The sequence below is a fragment of the Apium graveolens genome, chromosome 5 (assembly GCF_009905375.1).
Source record: "Apium graveolens cultivar Ventura chromosome 5, ASM990537v1, whole genome shotgun sequence".
NCBI lineage: Eukaryota > Viridiplantae > Streptophyta > Magnoliopsida > Apiales > Apiaceae > Apium > Apium graveolens.
In genome coordinates this window covers 167,117,857-167,133,002 of record NC_133651.1, presented here as the reverse complement: position 1 = coordinate 167,133,002, position 15,146 = coordinate 167,117,857, and the positions used below count along the sequence as shown (strand labels likewise).

The 15,146-nt window shown below is 37.1% G+C and overlaps 1 non-coding gene across 1 annotated transcript; it reads left to right on the top strand.

The window, feature by feature from the left end:
• Nucleotides 1-12,459: 12,459 nt before the first annotated feature.
• Nucleotides 12,460-12,566, top strand: LOC141663067 (small nucleolar RNA R71). Its single transcript, XR_012551152.1, has one exon. It is a non-coding gene; the product is annotated as a small nucleolar RNA R71 (small nucleolar RNA).
• The last annotated feature ends 2,580 nt before the right edge of the window (nucleotides 12,567-15,146 follow it).

Below are 15,146 nucleotides of genomic sequence, written 5' to 3'. Positions count from 1 at the left end.
CATTCAAAATTATTCTGAGAAACGATTTCTCATCAGACAAAATTAATCCATGATATAACTTGTAAAAATCATAATTAATTCATACAAGCACATAAAATTCTGAAATTTTTACCACAGATCTATATGCATACAACCTAAGCTCTGATACCAATGTTGGATTTTAATCGCAGCGGAGGCATGGTAAAACACTTTTACACATCCTTAGCAGCTGCTCCTTAAACGTGAAGCACTCCACCGGAATCCACCAATAAAACGACGTTAAGGAGGAGGAGGAGGTGGAGAGAATTAGGTTTTATAAAATTTTGGGGTTAAAATAAAAATAGGGTTTATAATAGTAAATTTATAGGCAAAATTTTCAGCTGAAATTTTCCCATAAATATTGTTATTATTATCCCATTTATTATTCTCATTAATAATTAAAACACCTTTTAATTATTAATCCTTTTTCTAAACACTTTAGAAATAATTCTCTCTCTTGATTTAATTTCCAAAAATTAAATCCTTAATTAATAATATTAAGAACTTTTCTTAATTAATTTATAATCAATTAAATCTCATTTAATCAATTATTAAATTTGCCAATTAATTATTTATTTCACAAATAAATAATTATTAGCCATTATTAATTAATTCCTCCACCATTAAATCATTCTCTTTTTATAGTGTGACCCTGTAGGTTCAATATTAAGCCGGTAGTAGAAATAAATAATAATAAAACTATTTTATCATTATTTATATAAATTCTCTAATTTATTAAATATGATTAATTAATTAATCACATTTATTCTACATCGTGAGGGATACTTCTCAGCATATCGCGACTATCCGAATAATATGAATTCACTGCTTAGAATACCAAGAACCTATTCAGTGAATAGTTACCGTACAATAAACTCTTTCTACCCTACAATGTCCCGATTAAATACAAGGCATGGATCTCGTGTCAAGCCTATCTAATTTAATCACTTGCTTACCATTTACTATGCTTAGTTCTATACAAATCAGAAACTTCTTTCTAATTGCATTTACTCTGGCCAGAGATTCCTGAACTAGCATAAGTGGATCAGCCTTGAACATTCGCTTCCTTCACTGGAAGGGGTAGATCCTTTATTGATCATACACTATCTTCGTGTACAAATTCTTATACCCAGTAGAGCCCTAATAATTGTCCCTGGAGACTAAGAACTAAACCAAAGCATAGTTCAGTGTACACAAGATGACTATGATGACCTCAAGTCTAAGGATACTTGTACAACTATCACTATGTGAACAACTGCTGACACGTGAGTGAACTCCATCATTTGTTCAGCTGTGCGAGTCATGTTCAGTGAACTTATTCTATAATAAGCACCTACATACTAGCTATAGTGTCACCACATAAATGTCTATGAGAACAGACATCCTTCATAATGAAGCAAGCATAGTATGTACCGATCTTTGCAGATTATTAATTACCAGTTAGTAATCCTATGATCAGGAACTATTTAAGTTTAGAGTTATCATCTTTTAGGTCTCACTATTATGATCTCATCATAATCCATAAAAAGCTTTACTCTAAACTATGGTATATCTTATTTAAACACTTAAATAGATAGTGCCCGTAATAAAAAGAAAACAAGTCTTTTATTAATATCAATGAAATCAAAACAGATTACATAAAAGTTATTCCTAAATCCTAATACATGATTGGACTTAGGACATATTCCTTTCAAGATATATATATATTGATGAGAACTCTGTGATGCAAAAATGCACACAGCTTCTTACAAGTATGATACACTTAGAACATAGAAATTCTTAACAGATACAGATTTTTCTATTTCTTAGTTCTTTCTTGCATAGTTTTTAACTTGCTACTCTTGGTTTATATATCACCAAGTTACATGATAAAAAGAAAAATTAAGAAGACAAAAGTGTCTTAGTCTAATTACATGCTGCTCCATTTCTCCATCCAGCATCTTGTTATTTTTTCAAGTTAGCATGGAAATGCTTCTTTGTTCTCTAAAACCTCTTAATAGGATGCCAAATTCCATTTGCATACAATCAACCCATGATACTTTCAAGTCACGATCAACTTCTTTTTGAATTTGATCATCTGTTGAAACTCTATTAGATCATCCGTTGAGACCTTGTGGATCATCTATTGAGATTCTGGTTGATCATCCGTTGAAACTCTAGTTGATCATCCATTGAAACCTTGTGGAACATCCGTTGAGAATATCTTCATAGCAGTTAACTCTATTTCACTTATTCAAGATTACAAAGAATCTAATATTTACAATTAGCCAACCTATTTTGCATATCAATCTAGTAGTCAACATGACTTAAAATATCCTACAACTTCTATGTTAGATATATTTGTGATGTCATGTCTAATCTGATTTGTTTAGTTTCAAAACTTAGTATAAGAACTTAATTGGAAATCAGAACTTACTGAAGACAGGAAGTTATAAGAACTTAAGGCGTCAGAACTTATATCAGGACTTAAGTGCGGATACACTTCAGGGATGAAAAGCGGCTGATTTACAGGAGAGGATCTCGATTAAACAAAAGAAAATATGCTTGGAGAGTTGGACAGCTAAAGGACTACTGTAGATAATCTCTGATTGATGTATTTTAGGAAATAGAGCATATCATATCAATTAGGAGATATCTTGTAAATGTGTAGTATATAAACACGGATTAGGGTTTAACCATATCAGCTCTTAGTGATATCATACATCACTGAGAGAGTAGATTAACCTACTGTAACAGAGTTGATATATTGAATAAACTTGTTTTATGTTACATGCTTGTGTTTATAATCGAATTGATTGTAGATATTATATTCAACCCACTTCTATAGTATCACTACGGCCTAACAAGTGGTATCAGATCCAATCTGTTAAGCTTACAAACAGTTAAGATCCAAACAAACAATCAATCATGTCTGATAAATCAAAAACACAAGACCCTCAAGAACCTGCAAAGGTTCAACCCATTCAAAACACCAGTAGATATGAAACCATCAGGGCTCCTTTGCTCAGGGTGTCTGAGTACCCTGTATGGAGTGTGAAGATGGCCATGTTTCTAGAAGCTACAAATCCAGAATATTAAGACAGAATTTATGATGGTCCACACAAGCCCACAAAGCTCTCTGTTGCAGTTGGGAATGAGCCACAGAGGATGATTCCCAAAGAAAAGAGAGAATTCACCACTGAAGACATCTCTTCACTAGGAAAGGATGCAAAAGTAAGACACTTACTTCATAGTGCACTTGACAATATCATGTCAAACAGGGTGATTGGATGCAAGAATGCAAAAGAAATCTGGGATGCATTGGAAGTGAAATGTCAAGGAACCAATGCCATAAAAAAGAACAGGAAGACAATACTCACACGGGAGTATGAGCACTTTGACTCAAAATCTGATGAGTCACTAACTGATATATATGACAGATTCACAAAGTTTTTGAATGATCTGTCACTAGTGGATAAGGAATATGACACAGAAGATTCAAATCTTAAATTCCTACTAGCTCTTCCTGAAAAGTGGGATTTGAAAGCTACACAATAAGAGACAACTATGAACTTGCTAATATGTCTCTTGATGAAATCTATGGGATGCTCAAGACTCATGAACTTGAGATGGAACAAAGAAAGAAGAGGCTTGGAGGGAAGTCTAAGACAGTTGCTTTAAAGGCTGATGAAAAGCCAATTATCACTAGGAAGGAAAAAGGAAAGGCTTTCATCATACAGTCTGATTTAGAGTCATCAGATAGCCTACAAGAAATTCAGAAAGGGTATGAAGTTTTCCAGGAAAGATGGAAGTTCTGACAAGAAAGGGTTCAGAAAGACTGAAGGCAAAGGAGGAAAGTCTGACAGAGGAGACAACTCAAATGTCAAATGCTACAATTATGGTGAAAGAGGCCAAATCTCTCCTGATTGTAAGAAAGGAAAAGGTGATAAAGGCCAGGCACTTATGACAAAGAAGAAAAACTGGGCAGACACTTCAGAATCTGAAGAAGAGGTGAACTATGCCTTAATGGCAAATGCTGATAGCAGTTATGATGCTGCTAAACTAGAGGTACCTCTATCAACTCTTGCTTTTGATACATAAGATATTACAGAGTTGAAATTATTTCTGAAAAACGTTTATATTAGCTATAGAGATTAGACTTTAAAGGATGAAAGATTAAAATATGAAAATCTAAAGTACAAAAACAGAAATAGCTATCTTGAAGAAGAGTTAGTCAAGATGAACATTATTCAGACAGAGAGAGATAATGTTGTGTATGTTAAGAATGAATTGCTTAAACAGAATGATTATCTAAAACCTGAATTAGAAAAAGAAAGAGAAATCATCAGGACTTGGACTAACTCAGGCAAAATAACTCAGAATATTCTAAGTAGTGGAAACAGGAAAGAGGGGTTAGGTTATAAAGATGGTAAAAGTGAGAAAGGGACTTTTCCAATTAACCCAATTGCTATCAAACAGACTATAAAGCCAAAGGTAAATCCTGTTAAATTTATTGCAAAAATTGTTGTGTCTGATTCTGAAGAGATGAAAGACTCTAAAACAGAAGTCAAAGAAAAGTCAACTTCTGACAAATTAAAACAGGAAGAACCAGCTTTGGTAAACATTGGCTTAATAACAAAGAAGCATCTTAAGTATAAGCTGAAAGAGATTAAAAATGTGAACAAGGTAAAGGAAGCTAGGAAAAATAAGAATGGAAAGGAAGGTGTGAATAAAAGTAATAATTATATGCCTGTTCCTAATGCTCCTTGAAAGAAATGCTATAATTGTGGAAACTCTAACCATCTTGCTTCTTTTTGCAGGAAAAATAAAGATATAAACTCTTTACCTCCTAGATCAGGAGTTAAGAGTCAGTCTGTTAGGTTTAAACCACAAAATCCTTGTTTTCATTGTGGTAGTTTATGGCATTCTATTTATACTTGCAAGAAATATCATAGTTTGTACTATGATTATTATGAAATAAAATCTTCTTTAAAGAAAGTTAGTGTAATTCCTTCTAGTGAAAATTCTGATGCAAAGTCTGATAAAAAGAATGTTAGCATAAACTCTGAAACTAAATCCGCTGCAAATGCTAACAAACTTAAAAAGGCCAAAGGATCCAAGCAAGTCTGGGTCCTTAAAACTAACCAATGGTGGTCTTTGTGATTGTAGGGAAACAAGAAAAACATCCTGGTTCTGGACAGTGGATGTTCAGGACATATAACTGGAAATAAAGCCCTGCTATCAGACTTTATGGAGAAAGCTGGCCCAGGAGTTTCTTATGGAGATGGTAACATGGGTACTTTGGGATATGGCAATATCAATCTTGGGAATTTCATAATTGAAGATCTTGTCTTAGGACTTAAACACAATCTGCTAAGTGTGAGTCAAATATGTGACAGAGGTTATCATGTGGATTTCTTTGAAGAACACTGTGAAGTTGTAAGTAATTCTACATGTAAAGTGGTTCTGAAAGGTTACAGTCATGGTAACATATATGAAGCCAAACTTTCAACAAATTCTGATGGTTCTGCAATCTGTCTATTAAGCAGAGCATCAATTGAAGAAAGCTGGAATTGGTACAAGAGACTCTCTCATTTAAATTTTAATTTAACATAAATCATCTAGTAAAGAAAGATCTTGTGAGAGGACTGCCAAAATCAATATTTGCTCCTGATGGTCTTTGTGGCTCATGTCAAAATGCAAAACAAAGAAAATCTTCATTCAAGAGCAAAACTGAATCCTCAATTCTTGAGCCTTATCACTTACTGCATGTTGATCTATTTGGTCCAGTCAATGTCATGTCTATTATAAAGAAGAAATATGTTATGGTTATAGTGGATGAGTTCACAAGATACACTTGGCTGTATTTCTTGCAAAAGAAGAATGAAACTGCATCTACTCTAACTGATCATGTCAGACAGCTGGATAAGTTAGTCAAAGATTCTGTTAAGATAATAAGAACCAATAATGGCACTAAGTTCAAGAATTCAATCACAGAAGAGTTCTACAAAGAGCAAGGAATAAAGCAGAAATTTTCTGCACCTGGAACTCCACAGCAGAATGGAGTTGTAGAAAGAAAGAACATGACTCTTATTGAAGCTGCACGAACTATGCTTGACGAAGAAAAGCTACCAACCTATTTTTGGGCTGAAGCTGTGCAGACTGCTTGTTTTACACAGAATGCTACACTCATAAACAAGCATGGAAAAACACCATATGAGATGGTGAAGAAAAAGAAGCCAAATCTAAAATACTTTCATATATTTGGATGCAAGTGTTTTGTTCTTAAGACTCATCCTGAATAGCTGTCAAAATTTGATCTAAAAGCTGATGAAGGAATTTTTGTTGGATATCCACTTTCCACAAAAGCCTTCAGAATCTACAATTTAAGAACAAGGGTTGTCATGGAATCTATCAGTGTATCTTTTGATGATAAAAAGATTACCGGACTTGAAGATTTCAATGATCATGATCAGCTGAGATTTGAAAATGAAGATGTAAATTCTGATTCGGTAAATTCTGATGACCTAAATCCTGATTCTGTAAGTTCTGACGGGTTAAATTATGATGTCATTGAAACTGTGGTAACTGCTCCAATGGTAAATACACCTGTTTAGGGGGAGCAAGCTGATGATCATACCATATCTCAAGACTCTCAAGAAATATCAGAACCAGTCACTGGCTCTTCAAGTTCTGATTCATCAAGTTCTGATGAGCCAAATTCTGACAATTATGGAAACTCTAATTTTTAAATCCCCAAGGATCCAACTCAAATTTTGGAAACTCAGAGAGCATAACTTCAGGGGGAGCATCAGAAAATGCTGATGGACACAGCATGGATCATGGGAGAGGATCCAATTCTAGAGATCAACTTCCATCTGCAAGGAAGTGGACTAAATCACACACACCTGACTTAATAATTGGAGATCCTGAAGCAGGTGTCAGAACTAGAACAACAATAACAAAAGAATGTCTCTATCATTCCTTTCTATCTCAGACTGAACCAAAGAAAGTGGAAGAAGCTCTTCAAGATGCTGATTGGGTGTAAGTAATGCAGGAAGAGTTAAATGAATTTGAAAGAAATAAATTCTGGACCCTAGTACCAAGACCAAAGGACAGATCAATTGTTGGTACAAAATGGGTGTTTAAAAATAAAACTGACAGTAATGGCATAATTACAAGAAACAAAGCAAGGCTGGTTGCTAAAGGTTACTCTCAACAGGAAGGTATTGACTATGATAAAATGTTTGCTCCAGTTGCTAGATTGGAAGCCATAAGAATCTTTTTCGCTTATGCTGCTCAAAAGAAATTTAAAGTCTTTCAAATGGATGTGAAAAGTGCTTTTCTCAATGGAGAATTGGAAGAAGATTTATATGTTGAACAACCTCCAGGCTTTGTAGATCCAAAATTTCCAAATCATGTCTACAGGCTTGACAAAGCACTTTATGGCCTTAACCAAGCTCCAAGAGCATGGTATGAGACTTTAAATCAATTCCTTCTGGAAAGTGGATTTCACAGAGCCACAATTGACAAGACTTTATTCTACCTCAACCACGGAAAGGACTTACTTTTGGTACAGATATATGTTGATGATATCTGTTAGGGAGAAAACACGCGCTAATATTCACGCAAGTATACGCGTTCGCAAGTAGTATAAGATATAAATCAGATTCGTTCCCACAGAGACTGGTTTAGGTTAAGTTCAATTTATGCACCTATGCAACAATGTATGGTTATCGCTCAATGCTAAGATAAATAACAAATTGGGTTTTTATTAAACTAAGAGATTATACTAAATAACATTAACTAAGAGAATTGAGGTTGAATTACTATATATGACAAATATGGGATTCTAACTTTATTAAATACTTCATTCAATACCCTTTTCATTCTTAACCTTAGCATGTGATGGTAATGACACTAATCAGATAACACGAAACTGATAAATGCCAACTTTTATTGTACTAGTACCTTTCTACCAGACATCCACAAAATAGATAGAAGCTGAATATGCACCAATTATATTGAGACCCTATATGTCTATAGAATTTGACAACATAACTGTTTAAGTATAAGTTATCCATAATGATTATATAGGGCAAGTAAAACGGTTAGAGTTACCTACTAATCATGTATACAATACATGAACCTATGCTAGCATGGCAAGTTCTAAACCTCTATATTCACTATCGTTTCAATAGAGATTAACGCGTTATCTTATATGTTAGCTACGCACATAAGGCGAATAAGCACAACCAATACTAGGATATCAATCAATCACCACACACCAAGATATCAAAACAAATTAATTATTGAAATCCATAACTAAATCCGCTAGAACCCCATGATAATGATTAGCCCATAATAGAACTCACCGTCACTATGGGTTGATATGAAAGCATGGTATAAGACAAGATCTTAATAAACTGAATAATAATTAAAGTACGAATAAACAAGATCTAGGTTCAACAAGAACGAAAATGAGCATCCAAAGTTACAACTAATTCAAAGAATCACAAGTTGAAAATAAGATCTTCTTTTTCGGAGTTATCCTGTGCTTCTAGGTCTTCTCCTTGGTATCCCAATCTTCCCGGATGATGAAAACCCTTTTTTTTAAGTATATATATGCCCCTAGTGGACCAGGACCCTTAAAATCGTCAAATTCCACTCAAAAAAGGTTTTTTCAGCGAAATCAGCGACCAGCCGCGCCTTGAGCGGCCGCTAAGCTCTCTGTGCGGGTGCTCAGCTCTCTGGGCGGCCGTTCAGCTCTCCTGGGCGGGCGCTCAACTCCTGTCTAGAAAAATTTCTGATGAATCTTGTTTTGTCCATAACTTGAGTTCTACTCGTCAGAATTAGGCGATTCAACTATCCACGCGAAACTATTGAGATTCTCTACAACTTGGCAATGGCCTTGGCTTCCAAATATGATTATGTTTTATCATATGTCCTTTAAAAGCTCATTTTTTCATATAACTTATACCTGAAATGCAATAACATAAAAACAATCAAAATACCAACAACTTGAGTCCAAAACACCAATTTAAGCTTGTAATAAAGCATTCCAAGTGGATATAAAATCCACTTATCACACCCTCAAACTTGAATCGATGCTTGTCCTTAAGCATAAATATACTCAAAACTACAAAACAAACCTAATGCATGAATGCAACTACATGAATGCAACTAAATGATAATGCAATCGATCCCCTCGGAATAACCATAACCAAATGAATAAGCCAATGCCTCTAAGAATGTAATGACTTTAAACAGAGCTCGAATAAATCCCACATACCAACTCACAAACCAGAAACGTGCGTGTGTGGATGCTTAACAGATATACTCTTGATACAAGATCAATAACCATAACTTATCTATCATCGAAACAATCAAAAGTTTATAAACAGAATAGACAATAAACGCATTATGACTCACAACACCTCCTTTCTACTAGAGTTATACAAGGATTCACACTATTATTGAACACATAACAAAGATGCTTATTTGACCGTGCAATGAATGAGGTCCCAAAAGACTTATGCAATAATACCCATGTAGCGAGCGTTAGGTTAGCGGATCCCAGACTATAAAAGCCTTAGGTCACTAGGCACAAAGTCCCCTAGAACTTAATAACTCGAGTATTAAAGAGCTCACTCTTGATCAATTATGCATAAACACATACTTTTTTCTTTCTTTTTTTCTTTTTTTTTCTTTTTTTTTTCCTTTTTTTCAACAATTTCTGAATGAGTGCGTTTTGCTCCATCTCATTCAATCCTAGACTACTCATAAAAATATGATCCGGTTACTAGCCATTTGACGCCTAGCCTTACAACAACTAGCAATGAAATCCAAGTTTTTATCCAGATAAAAAAAAATCAGTGTTTTTACGTCATTACGAGAATATCACAAATTCTAAATATAACCAAGTGATTAAATCTCAACAACAAAGAAGTGTGATCATGATCTAGATCAAAAGCAACCCTATAAGACTTTGTGAAAATATTTGTTTCTGGCATGCAAATCAATTCATTAGGACTTAAACATCCCTCTATTCGTCATCACCACACTGAAATCAACATCAACTTATCAAATATCATAGTTCATCTTAAGGGATCATGCTAAATATGCATGAAAATGCAACTATATGAAATCACATAAAAACAAACAAATATGTCCTAAATGAACAATCATGCAAAAATATAAATGAACTACAATTAAACATGCAATATGAATCTATATGAATCTATATGGACACACACTACTAATCCTTACATTATCACCCCCAAACTTAAAATTTTCATTATCCTCATTGAAGGTAATAATAAGGATTTCAGACATACCTAATTAGCGGGAGAGTCACCCTCGTCGGGTGGAGGATCAGGTGGCCAATCAACCTCGCCACTAGTGTCTCGGACAACAGTACCGAAAGCGTGCATCAAATCTTCAGCCAAACGATGGTCAATGTCATGCATGGCCTCCATACGCCTAGTCACTCGCCTATACTGCTCATCACCAAGACCAAACCTATCAACTACTTGTGGCGCATGAGAAGAACCCTCTGTGGGCACTGGAAGATCCGTCCAGTCACTCTCTACATCATCAAAAATATATCCCAACCCCTTATCATGGGGTGCACCTAAGAATGAATAACTCAAGTGATCTGGTAGTGGGTTGAGCTCAAGTGTGGGAGCTTCTTGAATAAATGGTTCAAAACGCTACTGAGAAATTTTTAGCTCTGCTAACCCAAGAGAATCGAATGGCATATCCAACTTCCTCTTCCATGGAGGTGCATTCAAAACCCGTATTTGCTCTACTTTAAAGCACTCCTCTTTAGCTGTGGGTAACTTTATTTCCTTGAACACATTAAAAGTGACCTTTTGATCGTAAACCTTCATCGAAAGCACTCCTTTTTGCACATCGATCATAGTACGGCTTGTAGCCAAGAATGGTCTTCCCAAGATAATGGGAATCTTCTTATCTTCCTCAAAATCAAGAATTACAAAGTCAGCAGGAAAGAAGAGTTTATCCACCTTGACCAAGACATCCTCCACTATACCTCATGGATAAGCGATGGAACGATCAGCTAGTTGCAATGACATGTATGTTGGTTTCAGATCAGGCAGACCAAGCTTCTTGAAGATAGATAAGGGCATCATATTGATACTAGCTCCTAAATCACATAAACACTTGTCGAACGACAAGTTTCCGATGGTGCAAGGAATAGTGAAGCTTCCAGGATCTTTAAGCTTCGGAGGCAACTTATGTTGCAGCACAGCACTGCATTCCTCCGTTAGAGCAACGGTCTCTAAGTCATCGAGCTTCACTTTCTGAGAGAGAATACCTTTCATACACCTCGCATAGCTAGGCATCTGTTCAAGAGCTTCAACGAAAGGTATGTTGATATCAAGTTTCTTGAACACCTCCAAAAACTTCTCAAACTACTTATCTAGCTTTTTCTTCTGCAGCCTCTTAGGAAAAGGAGGTGGAGGATAGATCTATTTCTCCCCTTTATTACCCTCAGGAGGAGTATGTTCCACAATAGTCTTCCTTGGTTCCACCTCTACTTCCTTCTGCACATCTTCTTCAGCCAAAACTTCAGATTCTGGGACTTGAGACTTTTCAGGCTCTTTGTCTTGCTGAATTTGGGGGCTTGCAACCTCTCCAGACCTCAAGGTGATGGCGTTCACCTGTTCTTCAACTTCCCTCTTGCCTGGATTGGCTTCTGTATCACTAGTAAGCGTTCCTGGTGGTCGATTCAATAAGGCATTAGCAATTTGCCCTATTTGGTTCTCCAGAGTCTTGATAGAAACAGCATGGCTTTGGCATATAAGAGCCTGGTTTTTGCACATAAGCCTCAACTCCTCCAATTCAGATTTTTCATTCGAAGATAGACCTGCATCATGAGTTTATTGTTGAAGTTGGAGGTGTTGTCTTGGTGCAAATTGTTGCTGAAAACTAGGAGGGTTGAATTGTTTTGCTCCAAACTACTGGAACGGCTGTTGCCTCACATTCTGATTGTTGCTCCAGCTGAAGTTAGGATGATTCCAGTTGTTAGGATAATAAGTGGCAGGAACTTGCTGCTGCGATCTCTGAAAGTTGCTCACAAACTGAGCTGAGTCACTAGATATAGTGCATTGCTCTGTCACATGCGGACCTGCACACAGCTCACAAACACTGGTTTTCTGCTTAACACCGTAGTTAGCCAGAGAATCGATCTTCATAGACAACGCCTTTAGTTGAGCAGTGATAGTCGTAGCTGTATCCACCTCAAGAACTCCTGCTATCTTGCTATGTGGCAATCTCTGGGCTGGATACTGATATTCATTAGCAGCCATCAGTTCAATTAGATCATAAGCTTTCTCATAGCTCTTCGCCCACAAGGCTCCACCTGATGCTGCATCGAGTATGGGTCTGGACTGTGCTTCCAACCCATTGTAAAAACAATTGATGATCATCCACTCAGGCATTCCATGATGAGGACACTTCCTAAGCATCTCCTTGTAGCGCTCCCAAGCTTCATATAAAGATTCTCCTGATTGTTGCGAAAATTGAGTAAGAGCATTCCTGATTGCAGTTGTCTTCGCCATAGGGAAGAATTTAGTAAGAAACTTCTGAGCAAGATCTTCCCAAGTAGTAATCGAACCAGCTGGTAGAGAGTGTAACTAGCTCTTAGCCTTGTCCCTTAGAGAGAAAGGGAACAGTCTCAGCTTCACAGCATCTTCAGAAACACCGTTGAACTTGAAGGTGTCGTAGATCTCAATAAAGTCCTTAATGTGCATATTCGGATCTTCAGTTAGAGAACCCCCAAACTGGATTGAATTCTGCACCCATTGAATTATTACATGCTTGATCTCAAAGGTATTAGCTGTGATAGCTGGCCGGACAATGCTATATTGAATGTCATTGATCTTGGGTTGAGAAAAATCCATCAAGGCTTTCGTTCGTGCTGCTGGATCTCCCATTATAATGAGTACCTGAAACACAAACAAATAAACCGTGAAAGTAAAAGAATCCGAGTCAGTGAACTTTAACGACCACTGATGACAAGCACATAAACTAAAAATTAACACCAAGTCACCGGCAGCGGTGCCAAAAACTTGTTAGGGCGAAAACACGCGCTAATATTCACGCAAGTATACGCGTTCGCAAGTAGTATAAGATATAAATCAGATTCATTCCCACAGAAGTTTAATTTATGCACCTATGCAACAATGTATGGTTATCGCTCAATGCTAAGATAAATAACAAATTGGGTTTTTATTAAACTAAGAGATTATACTAAATAACATTAACTAAGAGAATTGAAGTTGAATTACTATATATGACAAACATAGGATTCTAAATTTATTAAATACTTCATTCAAAAGCCTTTCTGTTCTTAACCTTAGCATGTGATAGTGATGACACTAATCAGATAACACGAAACTGATAAACGCCAACTTTCGTTGCACGAGTACCTTTCTTCCAGACATCCACAAAAAAGATAGAAGCTGAATAGGCACCAATTATATTGAGACCCTATATGTCTATAGAATTTGACAACATAATGGTTTAAGCATAAGTTATCCATAATGATTACTGATAGGGATAAATAAATGTTGATTGTGTAATTAAATATTACATAAATTATACAGGATGTGGGCTGCTAGGCCCAAAAAGAAGATGTATGATATTCAGACCAGAAAGGTTAACACGTTGATCAGGCCTGATGGACCAGATCAGGCCTGATGGAATAAAGAAGGCCCAAAACCCTGATTATTTATTAATTTCGTAATTAATAAATAAGGGAGAAAAACAACTATTAAGATAAGTCCTAGTGGGGATATAAATCCTTGTAGATTGGCCTCCAAGGAACCTCATGGGATAAGGAATCAGCTTCCTACTCCCTAGGACTCCTAAGTCTATCCTAATTCAGAGACTTGACCATCAAGTCTTCTATACCAAGTCCAATTCAAGGACTCCCACATCTATATAAGGGGCCTCACCCCATAAATCATAACTACATTTTTTGACTTGGTCCTTGGCAATCAGCAAGGTACGTAGGCATCTTGTTAAGGCAGATTGAGTCACGAAACACAAGAGCAGTCAAATCGAGCCTCGAAGCTCACGTTCCTTAGTAATAAATACATCAATTATATATAGATTAGTTTTTAATCCATAACATTTGGCGCCGTCTGCGGAAAAGCACAACAACAACCATGGCGAGAACACGGAGAACAATTAGAGCTCTGGAGGAAGGAACACCATCGGGGACAGCCCAGGTGATTTCATCAACCATGGAGATATCCCCTCACTCAACTTATGCATCTACTCAAGGGGAAGCCCAGATAGGGGCAACTCAACCTCAGCCACAAAGGACGATTCCACCAGCTATTCAAGGTATGAATCCACAAGTTCAACAAGTACATGTACCTGTGAATTCTCGACCCGTCGGGTATGAATATTCAACCGTTGTTACTACTAACCCCCCTTATGGGATGCCCCTTTACCCCGAGGTTGGAGGAAGCAGACATGCTGGGCGAAGTGAAGCACGAGGGCAATCGCCCCCCTACATACGAGGTTTGGCTCCTATCCCCGAGGATCGGGAATTTTCTGGTCCTTAAACTGAGAGAGACTCCGAATCTTCGGATGATTAAGTGGCCCCAAGAAGGAGGCGTGCTGGCAAAGAGCCGATGGCTGATGGAAGCCAACGCCCTCCAAGCACCCAAGGGGTGAATCCCCAAGAAGTGCAGGAAAGGATCAGGGCTCATAAGGCTGAGATTCAAAGGCTGAGGCGCGACTTAGAGGCGCACCAGACTACCAGACCCCAAGCACCTCCTAGAGGGAGAAATCCTCCTCCCATCATAGACCTGGACGGTCCGGTGCAGAGAAGGGCTGTTGTCCCAAGGGCTGATCCAAGCAATCTTCTTCCCCTTGGAGATCCTGATGATCCTACTCCACCCTTCACTGAAGGAATAATGAATACCCATATCTCAAGGAAGTTCAAGATGCCAACTATCAAAGCTTAGATGGCACGGGAGATCCCGCTAATCATGTTAGAACATTCTCTAATGCACTGCTGTTGCAGCCCGTGAATGATGCTATAAAGTGTCAGGCCTTCCCTCAAACCCTGTCGGGTATGGCTCAAAGGTGGTACAGTCGCTTGCCCCCAA